This window comes from Salvelinus fontinalis, chromosome 11 (assembly GCF_029448725.1).
Source record: "Salvelinus fontinalis isolate EN_2023a chromosome 11, ASM2944872v1, whole genome shotgun sequence".
NCBI classification, from domain to species: domain Eukaryota; kingdom Metazoa; phylum Chordata; class Actinopteri; order Salmoniformes; family Salmonidae; genus Salvelinus; species Salvelinus fontinalis.
The window spans coordinates 11,789,005-11,804,911 of NC_074675.1; positions in this window are offsets into that span (position 1 = coordinate 11,789,005).

Sequence of the window (15,907 nt, forward strand, 5' to 3'; positions counted from 1 at the left end):
CTGGGCTAGACAATCTGGACCCTCTCTTTCTAAAACTATCAGCCTCAAATGTTGCAACCCCTATTACTAGCCTGTTCAACCTCTCTTTTGTATCGTCTGAGATCCCCAAAGATTGTTAAACTGCCGCGGTCATCCCCTCTTCAAAGAGGGAGACACTAGACCCAAACTATTACAGACCTATATCTATCCTACCCTGCCTTTCCAAGGTCTTCGAAAGCCAAGTTAACAAACAGATCACTGACCATTTCGAATCCCACGGTACCTTCTCCGGTATGCAATCTGGTTTCTGAACTGGTCATGGGTGCACCTCAGCCACGCTCAAGGTCCTAAACGATTTCATAACCGCCATCGATAAGAGACAATACTGTGCAGCTGTATTCATCGACCTGGCCAAGGCTTTCGACTCTGTCAATCACCGAATTCTTATCGGCAGACTCAACAGCCTTGGTTTCTCAAATGACTGCCTCGCCTGGTTCACCAACTACTTCTCAGACAGAGTTCAGTGTCTCAAATCGGAGGGCCTGTTGTCCTGACCTCTGGCAGTCTCTATGGGGGTGCCACAGGGTTCAATTCTCGGGCCGACTCTTTTCTCTGTATACATCAATGATGTCGCTCTTGCTACTGGTGATTCTCTGATCCACCTCTATGCAGACGACATCATTCTGTATACTTCTGGCCCTTCTTTGGACACTGTTAACTAACCTCCAGATGAGCTTCAATGCCATACAACTCTCCTTTGTGGCCTCCAACCGACGGTTCTGACTTAGAATATGTGGACAACTACAAATATCTAGGTGTCTGGTTAGACTGTAAACTCTCATTCCAGACTCACATTAAGCATCTCCAATCCAAAATTAAATCTAGAATCAGTTTCCTATTTTGCAACAAAGCATCCTTCACTCATGCTGCCAAACATACACTCGTAAAACTGACTATCCTACCGATCCTTGACTTCGGCGGTGTCATTTACAAAATAGACTCCAACACTCTACTCAGCAAATTGGATGCAGTCTATCACAGTGCCATCCGTTTTGTCACCAAAGCCCCATATACCACCCACCACTGCGGCCTGTATGCTCTCGTTGGCTGGCCCTCGCTTCATATTCGTCGCCAAACCCACTGGCTCCAGGTCATCTAAGTCTTTGCTAGGTAAAGCCTCGCCTTTTCTCAGCTCACTGGTCACCATAGCAGCACCCATCCGTAGCACGCGCTCCAGCAGGTATATTTCACTGGTCACCCCCAAAGCCAACTCCTCCTTTGGCCGCCTTTCCTTCAAGTTCTCTGCTGCCAATGACTGGAACAAATTGCAAAATCACTGAAGCTGGAGACTCATATCTCCCTCACTAACTTTAAGCATCAGCTATCAGAGCAGCTTACAGATCATTGCACCTATACACAGCTCATCTATAATTTTTGCTCCTTTGCACCCAGTATCTCTACTTGCACGTTCATCTTCTGCACATCTATCACTCCAGTGTTTAATTGCTAAATTGGAATGATTTCGCCACTATGGCCTATTTATTGCCTTACTTCCCTAATCTTACTTCATTTGCACACACTGTATGTAGACTTTTCTATTGTGTTATTGACTGTACGTTTGTTTATTCCATGTGTAACTCTGTCGCACTGCTTTGCTGTATCTTGTCCAGGTCACAGTTGTAAATAAGAACTTGTTCTCAACTGGCCTACCTGGTTAAATAAAGGTAAAATAAAATATTGAAATACATTTCATGTTCAATCAATTGAGTTATATTTTGCTACTTGTAGGTTACTGTCTGTAATTTGTCTCAATATATTTTATAATGTGTTGTGCCAAATCTTCATTTAGTGCATTAATATAGGTTAAGCATTAGAATAAGCTGCCTCTATCACGTTTCAGGGAAGACCCAGATGCAAGACAATGTCGAAGTAACAAAAGTTTATTGCTAGAACGGGGCAGGAAAAACGACAGGTCAAGGGCAGGCAGAGGTCAGTAATCCAGATCAGAGTACAAAAGGTACAGAACAGCAGGCAGTCTCAGGGTCAGGGCAGAGAAAATGGTCAAAACCGGGAAAACTAGAAACAGACAAGAGCAAGGGGAAAAATGCTGGTAGGCTTGACGAACAAAACGAACTGGCAACAGACAAACAAAGTACACAGGTATAAATAGAGGCGGCAGGTAGCCTAGTGGTTAGAGCGTTGGGCCAGTAACTGAAAGGTTGCTTGATTGAATCCCCGAGCTGATAAGGAAATAAATCTGTCATTCTGCCCCTGAGCAAGGCAATTAACCTACTGTTCCCTGGGCGCCGAAGACATGTCTGTCGATTATGGCAGCCCCCCACACCTCTGTGATTCAGAGAGGTTGGGTTAAATGTGGAAGACACATTTCAGTTGAATCAAATCAAATCAAATGTATTTATATAGCCCTTCTTACATCAGCTGATGTCACAAAGTGCTGAACAGAAACCCAGCCTAAAACCCCAAACAGCAAGCAATGCAGGTGTAGAAGCACGGTGGCTAGGAAAAACTCCCTAGAAAGGCCAAAACCTAGGAAGAAACCTAGAGAGGAACCAGGCTATGAGGGGTGGCCAGTCCTTTTCTGGCTGTGCCGGGTAGAGATTATAACAGAACATGGCCAAGATGTTGAAATGTTCATAAATGACCAGCATGGTCAAATAATAATAATTACAGTAGTTGTCGAGGGTGCAGCAAGTCAGTACCTCAGGAGTAAATGTCAGTTGGCTTTTCATAGCCAATCATTGAGAGTATCTCTACCGCTCCTGCTGTCTCTAGAGAGTTGAAAACAGCTGATCTGGGACAGGTAGCAAATCCGGTGAACAGGTCAGTGTTCCATAGCCGCAGGCAGAACAGTTGAAACTGGAGCAGCAGCACGGCCAGGTGGACTGGGGACAGCAAGGAGTCATCACGCCAGGTAGTCCTGAGGCATAGTCCTAGGGCTCAGGTCCTCTGAGAGAGAGAAAGAAAGAGAGAAAGACAGAGCATACTTAAATTCACACAGGACACTGGATAAGACAGGAGAAGTACTCCAGATATAACAAACTGACCCTAGCCCCCCGACACATAAACTACTGCAGCATAAATACTGGAGGCTGAGACAGGAGGGGTCAGGAGACACTGTGGCCCCATCCGATGATACCCCCGGACAGGGCCAAACAGGAAGGAAATAACCCCACCCACTTTGCCAAAGCACAGCCCCCACACCACTAGAGGGATATCTTCAACCACCAACTTACCATCCTGAGACAAGGCCGTGTATAGCCCACAAAGATCTCCGCCACGACACCAGACAGGAAGATCACGTCAGTGACTCAACCCACTCAAGTGACGCACCCCTCCTAGGGACAGCATGAAAGAGCACCAGTAAGCCAGTGACTCAGCCCTTGTAATAGGGTTAGAGGCAGAGAATCCCAGTGGAGAGAGGGGAACCGGCCAGGCAGAGACAGCAAGGGCGGTTTGTTGCTCCAGAGCCTTTCCGTTCACCTTCACACTCCTGGGTCAGACTACACTCAATAATATGACCCACTGAAGAGATGAGTCTCTCACATGGATAGGCAGACCATTCCATTAAAATGGAGCTCTATAGGCGAAAGCCCTGCCTCCAGCTGTTTGCTTAGAAATTCTAGGGTCAATTAGGAGGCCTGCGTCTTGTGACCATAGCGTACGTGTAGGTATGTACGGCAGGACCAAATCAGAAAGATAGGTAGGAGCAAGCCCATGTAATGCTTTGTAGGTTAGCAGTAAAACCTTGAAATCAGCCCTTGCCTTCTTAACAGGAAGCCAGTGTAGGGAGGCTAGCACTGGAGTAATATGATAAAATTTTGGGGTTCTAGTCAGGATTCTAGCAGCCGTATTTAGCAATAACTGAAGTTTATTTAGTGCTTTATCTGGGTAGCCGGAAAGTAGAGCATTGCAGTAGTCTGACCTAGAAGTAACAAAAGCATGGATTAATTTTTCTGCATCATTTTTGGACAGAAAGTTTCAGATTTTTGCAATGTTACGTAGATGGAAAAAAGCTGTCCTTGAAACAGTCTTGATATGTTCATCAAAATAGAGATCAGGGTCCAGAGTAACGCCGAGGTCCTTCAGTTTTATTTGAGACGACTTTACAACCATCAAGATTAATTGTCAGATTCAACAGAAGATCTCTTTGTTTCTTGGGACCTAGAACAAGCATCTCTGTTTTGTCCGAGTTTAAAAGTAGAAAGTTTGCAGCCATCCACTTCCTTATGTCTGAAACACAGGCTTCTAGCGAGGGCAATTTTGGGGCTTCACCATGTTTCATTGAAATGTACAGCTGTGTGTCACCTGCATAGCAGTGAAAGTTAACATTATGTGTTCGAATGACATCCCCAAGAGATAAAATATATAGTGAAAACAATAGTGGTCCCAAAACGGAACCTTGAGGAACACCAAAATGTACAGTTGATTTGTCAGAGGACAAACCATTCACAGAGACAAACTGATATCTTTCCGACAGATAAGATCTAAACCAGGCCAGAACTTGTCCGTGTAGACCAATTTTGGTTTCCAATCTCTCCAAAAGAATGTGGTGATCGATGGTATCAAAGGCAGCACTAAGGTCTAGGACGAGGACAGATGCAGAGCCTCGGTCTGACGCCATTAAAAGGTCATTTACCACCTTCACAAGTGCAGTCTCAGTGCTATGATGGGGTCTAATATCAGACTGAAGCATTTCGTATACATTGTTTGTCTTCAGGAAGGCAGTGAGTTGCTGCGCAACAGCTTTTTCAATTTTTTTTGAGAGGAATGGAAGATTCGATATAGGCCGATAGTTTTTTATATTTTCTGGGTCAAGATTTCTTTTTCAAGAGAGGCTTTATTACTGCCACTTTTAGTGAGTTTGGTACACATCCGGTGGATAGAGAGCCGTTTATTATGTTCAACATAGGCGGGCCGAGCACAGGAAACAGCTCTTTCAGTAGTTTAGTTGGAATAGGGTCCAGTATGCAGCTTGAAGGTTTAGAGAACATGATTATTTTCATCATTGTGTCAAGAGATATAGTACTAAAACACTTGAGTGTCTCCCTTGATCCTAGGTCCTGGCAGAGTTGTGCAGACTCAGGACAGCTGAGCTTTGGAGGAATACGCAGATTTAAAGAGGAGTCCGTAATTTGCTTTCTAATGATCATGATATTTTCCTCAAAGAAGTTCATGAATTTATTACTGCTGAAGTGAAAGCCATTCTCACTTGGGGAATGCTGCTTTTTAGTTAGCTTTGCGACAGTATCAAAAATAAATTTAGGATTGTTCTTATTTTCCTCAATTAAGTTGGAAAAATAGGATGTTCGAGCAGCAGCGATGGCTCTTCGATACTGCACGGTACTGTCTTTCCAAGCTAGTCAGAAGACTTCCAGTTTGGTGTTGCGCCATTTCCGTTCTAATTTTCTGGTAATTTTCTGTGTACCAGGGAGCTAGTTTCTTATGAAAAATGTTTTTAGTTTTTAGGGGTGCAACTGCATCTAGGGTATTGCGCAAGGTTAAATTGAGTTCCTCAGTTAGGTGGTTAAGTGATTTTTGTCCTCTGACGTCCTTGGGTAGGCAGAGGGAGTCTGGAAGGGCATCAAGGAATCTTTGTGTTGTCTGAGAATTTATAGCACAACTTTTGATGCTCCTTGGTTGGGGTCTGAGCAGATTATTTGTTGAGATTGCAAACGTAATAGAATGGTGGTCCGATAGTCCAGGATTATGAGGAAAAACATTAAGATCTACAACATTTATTCCATGGGACAAAACTAGGTCCAGAGTATGACTTTGACAGTGAGTAGGTCCAGAGACATGTTGGACAAAACCCACTGAGTCGATGATGGCTCCGAAAGACTTTTGGAGTGGGTCTGTGGACTTTTACATGTGAATATTAAAATCACCAAAAATTTGAATATTATCTGCTATGACTACAAGGTCCGATGGGAATTCAGGGAACTCAGTGAGGAACGCTGTATATGCCCCAGGAGGCCTGTAAACCGTAGCTATAAAAAGCCTAGGTAGCAGGCAAGCCTGGAGACGTGGGCCCACTCAAGGACCAAGGAGCCAACCGCATCAGGAATGAACATCCGGTTATCTGCCCCCCCCCCCCCCCCCCGCCCCCCCGGGGTTCGGCTGGGTATGCTGCATCTCACGGAAATGCTTCCCTATTCTCCAGCTGAGTGCCGTCACCAGGCACTAGTTGGGAAGGATGGTTCCGGGGTCTTAGCCGTGGGGCTATAGCGGCTTGACAGCACATCCGGCTTCTTGGATCCCAGTCAGTATGAGAGCGAGAAGTTGAACTGGGTGAAAAGCAGGGCCCACCTAGCTTGCCTGGAATTGAGAGTCTTGGCGGTGCTGAGATATTCCAGGTTCTTGTGGACGTTCCAGCCACTCCAGCCACTCATCCAACACCATCTTGACTGTGAGAAGCTCACGATTCCCCACATCGTAGTTCCTCTCCATGGCGTTGAGGCGATGGGAGAAGGCAGCACAGGGATGTAACTTGAGGTTCAGGGCAGAACGTTGGGACAGGACAGCCCCCACTCCGAAATCCAAAGTGTTGGCTTCCACCATGAACTGGCGGGACGGGTCAGGTTGAACCAAGATGGGAGCTGTGGTGAAACGGTGTTTGAGATTCCGGAATGCCCGGTCAGCAGTTGGGGACCACGTGAACGGAACGTTGGGAGAGGTGAGTGCAGACAGGGGACGCCAGGGTGCTGTAACCCCGGATAAAGCGGCGATGAAAGTTGGCGAATCCCAGGAAATGTAGCAGCTGCACCCTGGACGTAGGCTGGGGCCAATCCACCACCCTGCGATGATGTAACCCAGGAAGGGTATGGTGGAGCAACGGAATTCGCACTTCTCTGCTTTCACAAAAAGCTGGTTTGCCAGGAGGCGTTGGAGAACCAGTCGGACGTGGAGCACGTGTTCTTGGGTGGTCAGAGGGGAGACGAGGATGTCGTTGAGGAAGACTAAGCTTTTCAACATGTCGCAGAGAACATCATTAACCAGAGCCTGGAACACAGCTGGGGTGTTGTTAAGGCCAAATGGCATGACCAGATACTCGTAGTGAACGCTGGCCGTGTTGAAAGCCGTCTTTCACTCGTCCTCTTCCCGTATCCGCACCAGGTGGTAGGCATTACGTAGGTCCAGCTTGGAGAACACGGTGGCCCCCTGGAGTGGCTCGAAGGCCGAGGAGATGAGTGGTAGTGGGTAGCGGTTCTTCACCATGATGTCATTGAGGCTCCGGTAGTCGATGAACGGGCGCAGGTACTCGAGAGGTCCGGGGCAACTCCCTAGCCCTTAGGAAGACGTCCCGGGGCAGGCTGCGCTGACTTCTGGCAATGAGTGTGGCAGAACGGGCTCCAGACCATTATGGCACCAGCAGACCACTCAAAAAGGGGATTGTTTCGCTGGAGGCAAGATAATACCAATACCATGGGAACCTAAGGAGACTTAATGAGCAGAAATTGGATCGTCTCGCTGTGGTTCTCTGACAAACGTAGGTTGATGGAGTGGTAATTGTGGGTGACCCAGCCTATATAGCACCCGTCCAGGGCTCAAACGTCCATGGGAATGGAGAGGGGCTGAGTGAGGATGCCCAGTCCATAATCACTTAACCGTTTGGTAAACCTATAGATTTTAAACTGTTTTTTCTACTACAGATTTTGAGAACTACATAACGAAAATGTATGTTTGTAAAGTATTAATATATAAAGTATGATATACTGTCATGTACTATTATGATGATGACTTATTATTTTACACAGAAAGTTTGAAACAATCTGATATGGACAAGATCAGAGATGTATTCTGCTTAACAATTAAGACCGAAGTCTTTGTGTTATCTGTTTTATCTTGTCGCAAAGTGTATTGTTTAAATTTTCTTCTGTTTTAGAGAAAATTGAGTGTCAAATTTGCAGTAACTACAAAATCCAAGTAAAAACTAAGGAAAACATTAGTAAGTAAAGTTACTGCACTCTGGCTTTGTTCCACCATGTTTTGACTGCAGTTACTACGGTTTGCCTTGGTATTCTATCGCGTTCTGAGTTCAGGCCATCACGATCATGACACACCATGAGACACATTTGCTTTACCCAAGTAGTTTTAAGGTCATACAAAGGCAGAGTGCAGTATCAGCAGTCCACCTCCTGTCCCTCCTATCGCCATAGGTACACCTTCCTGAGAACTATGGCACTATACTTTGCTTAAACCTGTTCTGCCTTAAAGATTAGATGCCTTTAAAGATTATAATGTTCCATTGTGGTTAGCCAAAAAGATGACAAAATATTTCACACATTCATCATTCAGGGTTACTGTCAGAGATATGGTCACATTTCTGTTTTGTCCATACCATTTTCCCTACTTGTAGCAGGTCGCATTTACAGAAATATTTTTCTATAACCATGATTTCATGAGAGAATGTTTCTGCAGTGAAGGGTGTGTAATGCAAGTCAAGGTGTCCTTGAATGAATGTCAACAAGCTGTATAAACAGCATTGTTAAATGGCAACTCCGCCAATTTTCAACTTATTCATTATCTCCAGCATCAAACCGGGGCCTACATGTGAAAATGGTGTGTTTCTGTGGTGAAAAAGATTAGAAGAAAAGTTCTAAATGTAAGAAAAACTGTGATTTTCAAACTGGCAATGAGTTTCTAGCCAGAGGGAGGGTATTTTCTTGCTCCCCATGTTACTGCGAATCACATAGTGTTTGAAAAATGACAATTTTTTTACATTTAACTATTGATGTCATCCGGTAGAACTTTAAGGTTATATTTTTTTCTACAAAATGAAGAAATGTACCATTTTCACATACTGATTTGAAGCTGGAGATAATGAATGAGGTTGAAAAGTGGCAGTTAATTTGTGAAATTTCTTTCCTTCTTAATGTGTTTGAGCCAATCGCTGTGTTGTGACATGGTATGCAACCTTTATTAAACTAGGCAAGTTAGTTAGGAACAAATTCTTATTTACAATGTCGGCCTACCAGGGAACAGTGGGTTAACTGCCTTGTTCAGGGGCAGAAGACAGGTTTTTACCTTGTCAGCTCGGGGATTCGATCCAGCAAACTTTCGGTTACTGGCCCAACGCGCTAACCACTAGGCTACCTGCCGTAGGTGTGATATACAGAAGATATCCCTATGGGGATGCCTTGCTTGACCACACCCTCCTTCCTTGCTCCTGGCCTGCCCTGCCTCTTCCACCAATCCATTTGTTTTTTATGGACAGAAAAGAGCAGAAGCTCTGAGCTGTCCGATCAGGTCCATTGTTTACTGATCGCAAGAACAGCTCAAATAAGCAAAGAGAAATGACAGTCCATCATTACTTTAAGACATGAAGGTCAGTTAATCCGGAAAAGGTCAAAAACTTTAAAAGTTTCTTCAAGTGCAGTCGAAAAAACCATCAAGCGCTATCATGAAACTAGCTCTCATGAGGTCCGCCAAAGGAAAGGAAGACCCAGAGTTACCTCTGCTGCAGAGGTTACGTTCATATGGTTACCAGCCTCAGATATTGCAGCCCAAATAAATGCTTCACAGAGTTCAAGTAACAGACACATCTCAACATCAACTGCTCAGAGGAGACTACGTGAATCAGGCCATAGTTGAATTGCTGTAAAGAAACCACTACTAAAGGATACAAATAAGAGACTTTCTTATGCCAAGAAACACGAGCAATGGACATTAGACCGGTGGAAATCTTTACTTTGGTCTGATAATTCCAAATTTGAGATTTTTGGTTCCAACCGCTGTGTCTTTGTGAGACGCAGAGTAGGTGAACAGATGATCTCTGCATGTGTGGATCCCACAATGAAGCATGGAGGAGGAGGTGTGATGGTGTGGGGGTGCTTGCTGGTGACACTGTCAGAGATTTATTTCAAATTCAAGGCACGCTTAACCAGCATTATACAATGATTTCCCCAATCCACAGGGTACATGTCACCAGATGATTGTTCGCTTCGCTCCACATGTAATATTACATTTCATTACATTTCATTACAGTACAACGGTTTGATTTGTTAAATCTGAGCAATTTTTCTTAGCTAGCTACATACCCGTCTTTGTATCTAAGATAATTGTGTAGTTTAGAGTAATTATCGAGGTTAGCTAGCCAGATATTTTCGTCCTCCTAACGTAGTCAACACTGCTAGCTAGCCAGCTAGCCAACTTCTACCGAATAGCAGCACTGTAGAAACTATTACATTACAACGGAACGACTTGATTAGTGTATTGTTAGCTAGCTACATAGTTGTCTTTGCTGTCTTTGTATCTAAGATAATTGTGTAGTTTAGAGTAATTATCAAGGTTAGCTAGCCAGCTATTTTCGTCCGCCGCGCCGCCGTTCTCCTACCTGGTCAACAACTGCTAGCTAGCTAGTCAACTTCTACCGACTGGCAGCACTGTAGAAACTAATACATTACAACGGAACGATTTGATTAGTGTAGTGTTAGCCAGCTACATAGTAGTCTTTGCTGTCTTTGTATCTAAGATAATTGTGTAGTTTAGAATAATTATCGAGGTTAGCTAGCCAGCTATTTTCATCCGCTGTGCCGCGCCACCGTTCTTCTACTAAGTCAACAACTGCTAGCTAGCTAGTCAACTTCTACCGACTAGCAGCACTGTAGAAACTAATAATACATTACAACGGAATGATTTGATTAGTGTAGTGTTAGCTAGATACATAGTTGTCTTTGCTGTCTTTGTATCTAAGATAATTGTGTAGTTTAGAGTAATTATCGAGGTTATCGAGGTTACCTAGCCAGTGATCGAGGTTACCTAGCCAGCTACACTTTCAAACAAAGTCAACAACGCAGCCACTGCTAGCTAGCCTACTTCACCAGCCAGCAGTACTGTATCTTTTTAATAATTTTAGTCAATAAGATTTTTGCAACGTAAGCTTAACTTTCTGAACATTCGAGACGTGTAGTCCACTTGTCATTCCAATCTCTTTTGCATTAGCGTAGCCTTTTCTGTAGCCTGTCAACTATGTGTCTGTCTATCCCTGTTATCTCCTCTCTGCACAGACCATACAAACGCTTCACACCGCGTGGCCGCTGCCACTCTAACCTGGTGGTCCCAGCGCGCACGACCCACGTGGAGTTCCAGGTCTCCGGCAGCCTCTGGAACTGCCGATCTGCGGCCAACAAGGCAGAGTTAATCTCAGCCTATGCTTCCCTCCAGTCCCTCGACTTCTTGGCACTGACGGAAACATGGATTACCACAGATAACACTGCTACTACTACTGCTCTCTCCTCGTCTGCCCACGTGTTCTCGCACACCCCGAGAGCTTCTGGTCAGCGGGGTGGTGGCACTGGGATCCTCATCTCTCCCAAGTGGACATTCTCTCTTTCTCCCCTGACCCATCTGTCTATCGCCTCCTTTGAATTCCATGCTGTCACAGTTACCAGCCCGTTCAAGCTTAACATCCTTATCATTTATCGCCCTCCAGGTTCCCTTGGAGAGTTCATCAATGAGCTTGACGCCTTGATAAGTTCCTTTCCTGAGGATGGCTCACCTCTCACAGTTCTGGGTGACTTTAACCTCCCCACGTCTACCTTTGACTCATTCCTCTCTGCCTCCTTCTTTCCACTCCTCTCCTCTTTTGACCTCACCCTCTCACCTTCCCCCCCTACTCACAAGGCAGGCAATAGGCTTGACCTCATCTTTACTAGATGCTGTTCTTCCACTAATCTCATTGCAACTCCCCTCCAAGTCTCCGACCACTACCTTGTATCCTTTTCCCTCTCGCTCTCATCCAACACTTCCCACTCTGCCCCTACTCGGATGGTATCACGCCGTCCCAACCGCTCTCTCTCCCCCGCTACTCTCTCCTCTTGCATCCTATCATCTCTTCCCTCTGCTCAAACCTTCTCCAACCTATCTCCTGATTCTGCCTCCTCAACCCTCCTCTCCTCCCTTTCTGCATCCTTTGACTCTCTATGTCCCCTATCCTCCAGGCCGGCTCGGTCCTCCCCTCCTGGTCCGTGGCTCGACGACTCATTGCGAGCTCACAGAACAGGGCTCCGGGCAGCCGAGCGGAAATGGAGGAAAACTCGCCTCCCTGCGGACCTGGCATCCTTTCACTCCCTCCTCTCTACATTTTCCTCTTCTGTCTCTGCTGCTAAAGCCACTTTCTACCACTCTAAATTCCAAGCATCTGCCTCTAACCCTAGGAAGCTCTTTGCCACCTTCTCCTCCCTCCTAAATCCGCCCCCCAACCCCCCTCCTTCCTCTCTGCGGATGACTTCGTCAACCATTTCGAAAAGAAGGTCGACGACATCCGATCCTCGTTTGCTAAGTCAAACGACACCGCTGGTTCTGCTCACACTGCCCTACCCTGTGCTTTGACCTCTTTCTCCCCTCTCTCTCCAGATGAAATCTCGCGTCTTGTGACGGCCGGCCGCCCAACAACCTGCCCGCTTGACCCTATCTCTTCCTCTCTTCTCCAGACCATTTCCGGAGACCTTCTCCCTTACCTCACCTCGCTCATCAACTCATCCTTGACCGCTGGCTACGTCCCTTCCGTCTTCAAGAGAGCGAGAGTTGCACCCCTTCTGAAAAAACCTACACTCGATCCCTCCGATGTCAACGGATACAGACCAGTATCCCTTCTTTCTTTTCTCTCCAAAACTCTTGAACGTGCCGTCCTTGGCCAGCTCTCCTGCTATCTCTCTCAGAATGACCTTCTTGATCCAAATCAGTCAGGTTTCAAGACTAGTCATTCAACTGAGACTGCTCTTCTCTGTGTCACGGAGGCGCTCCGCACTGCTAAAGCTAACTCTCTCTCCTCTGCTCTCATCCTTCTAGACCTATCGGCTGCCTCTGATACTGTGAACCATCAGATCCTCCTCTCCACCCTCTCCGAGTTGGGCATCTCCGGCGCGGCCCACGCTTGGATTGCGTCCTACCTGACAGGTCGCTCCTACCAGGTGGCGCGGCGAGAATCTGTCTCCGCACCACGTGCTCTCACCACTGGTGTCCCCCAGGGCTCTGTTCTAGGTCCTCTCCTATTCTCGCTATACACCAAGTCACTTGGCTCTGTCATATCCTCACATGGTCTCTCTTATCATTGCTACGCAGACGACACACAATTAATCTTCTCCTTTCCCCCTTCTGATAACCAGGTGGCGAATCGCATCTCTGCATGTCTGGCAGACATATCAGTGTGGATGACGGATCACCACCTCAAGCTGAACCTCGGCAAGACGGAGCTGCTCTTCCTCCCGGGGAAGGACTGCCCGTTCCATGATCTCGCCATCACGGTTGACAACTCCATTGTGTCCTCCTCCCAGAGTACTAAGAACCTTGGCGTGATCCTGGACAACACCCTGTCGTTCTCAACTAACATCAAGGCGGTGGCCCGTTCCTGTAGGTTCATGCTCTACAACATCCACAGAGTACGACCCTGCCTCACACAGGAAGCGGCACAGGTCCTAATCCAGGCACTTGTCATCTCCCGTCTGGATTACTGCAACTCGCTGTTGGCTGGGCTCCCTGCCTGTGCCATTAAACCCCTACAACTCATCCAGAACGCCGCAGCCCGTCTGGTGTTCAACCTTCCCAAGTTCTCTCACGTCACCCCGCTCCTCCGCTCTCTCCACTGGCTTCCAGTTGAAGCTCGCATCCGCTACAAGACCATGGTGCTTGCCTACGGAGCTGTGAGGGGAACAGCATCTCCGTACGTTCAGGCTCTGATAAGGCCCTACACCCAAACAAGGACACTGCGTTCATCCACCTCTGGCCTGCTCGCCTCCCTACCTCTGAGGAAGTACAGTTCCCGCTCAGCCCAGTCAAAACTGTTCGCTGCTCTGGCACACCAATGGTGGAACAAACTCCCTCACGACGCCAGGTCAGCGGAGTCAATCACCACCTTCCGGAGACACCTGAAACCCCACCTCTTTAAGGAATACCTAGGATAGGATAAAGTAATCCTTCTAACCCCCCCTTAAAAGATTTAGATGCACTATTGTAAAGTGGTTGTTCCACTGGATATCATAAGGTGAATGCACCAATTTGTAAGTCGCTCTGGATAAGAGCGTCTGCTAAATTTGGTTTGCGCTTAGTGGGGCTATCATTTGTTTTTCCAACAGGACAATGACCCAACACACCTCCAGACTGTGTAAATTTATTTTATTTAACCTTTATTTAACTAGGCAAGTCAGGCTGTGTAAGGGCTATTTGACAAAGGAGGGATGGAGTGCTGTATCAGATGACTTGGCCTCCGCAATCACCTGACCTCAACCCAATTGAGATGGTTTGGGATGCGTTGGACCGCAGAGTGAAGGAAAATCAGCAAACAAGTGCTCAGCATATGTGGGAACTGTTTCAAGACTGTTGGGAAAGCATTCCAGGTGAAGCTGGTTGAGAGAATGCCAAGAGTGCGCAAAGCTGTCATCAAGGCTAGTGGTTAGAGCGTTGGGCTAGTAACCAAAAGGTTGCAAGTTCAAATCCCCGAGCTGACAAGGTACAAATCTGCCGTTCTGCCCCTGAACAAGGCAGTTAACCCACTCTTTCACTAGGCCGTCATTGAAAATAAGAGTTTGTTCTTAACTGACTTGCCTAGTTAAATAAAAAATAAAAAGGTAAAATGTAAGTCGCTCTGGATAAGAGCGTCAGCGAAATGACTTAAATGTAAAATGTAAATGTAAGGCAAAGGGTACTTTGAAGAATCAAAAATATATTTTTTATTTGTTTAACACTTGTTTTGGTTACTACATGATTCCATATGTGTTATTTCATAGTTTTGATGTCTTCACTGTTATTCTACAATGTAGAAAATAGCACAAATAAAGAAAAACCCTGGAATGAGTAGGTGTCCAACGTTTTGACTGGTACTGTATTTGAGGCTTGATGTTTTTTTCCCCCAGGTGTATGAACAATGAGGAGAGTTACTGTGATGTCGATGAGAACCAATGGCAAAATGCTCAAGATTGATTCAAACTAGTGGCTGCTAAACGTTACGTTTCATTCAATTCCTTTGTTTCATTTGATTACAGTTATCGGTTTGGATTTTTGTACTAAGAGTGTAGAAAATTCACCACATACTTGTGATAATTGCACCAAAGCTAATGTAGAAAACTGTAAGCCTGGAAGGAACATTGGTACGGTATTGTGGGAAGCAACCATAGAGATGCATACAGCCCCACAGTGGAGGTGAACTAATACCCATAAAACCTAGCGGTCAAACAGGGAATTTTGATAAATGTCAACTTGTCCAAGAGATTTACAGGGTTATCAAAACATCACACCAGAGTAAGCCTACATGAAACCCCAGCTCTTATTTTAAATGTTTCTAAAATCCCCTATGGGAAAAATGAATGGTGGAAAAACAATTGGAACCTTTTTCCTGTTTGACCGCTAGGTTCTATGGGTATTACGACTCATACTGTGGTACTCTATAGAGGTCTCGAGTACCCAAAAGCCAGTTTTAGCATGGGCAGCACCATTGAGGACTTTCACAATTTTAAAGTAGTCAATTGGATGGGAACTAGATTCAGCCACGGGCCATTTTTCTTTTCTTGAGTGGATGGTCAAGGGGCCGGAACATAATAACAAATAATTTGTAGATGGCAAATTTGGGCAAGAAGCCCAAAGTTTCGAGCTCTACACATCTCTATGGAAGCAACCTGTTATACCCTGCATTCATGACCCAGTGGGAAGGTGGTATTTACCCATACCACTCTGAAAAATCCACTTGAATGCCCCTCCAACTGGTAATTACGAAAGGAAAACTCGTCTATCATACCTGAGCTCCGACTTCTCCCACATGCTGACCTCTGAAGTCAAGGAAGTGACCTCGATAACAGCATTTTCGGCAGTTAAATGCAACAACAAAACACAATTTCTTAAAAACAATCTATTAATGTGGTTTTTGAACACTATCATTTGTTTACAAGCATAATGGCTGTACTTTAAGTTTATGGTT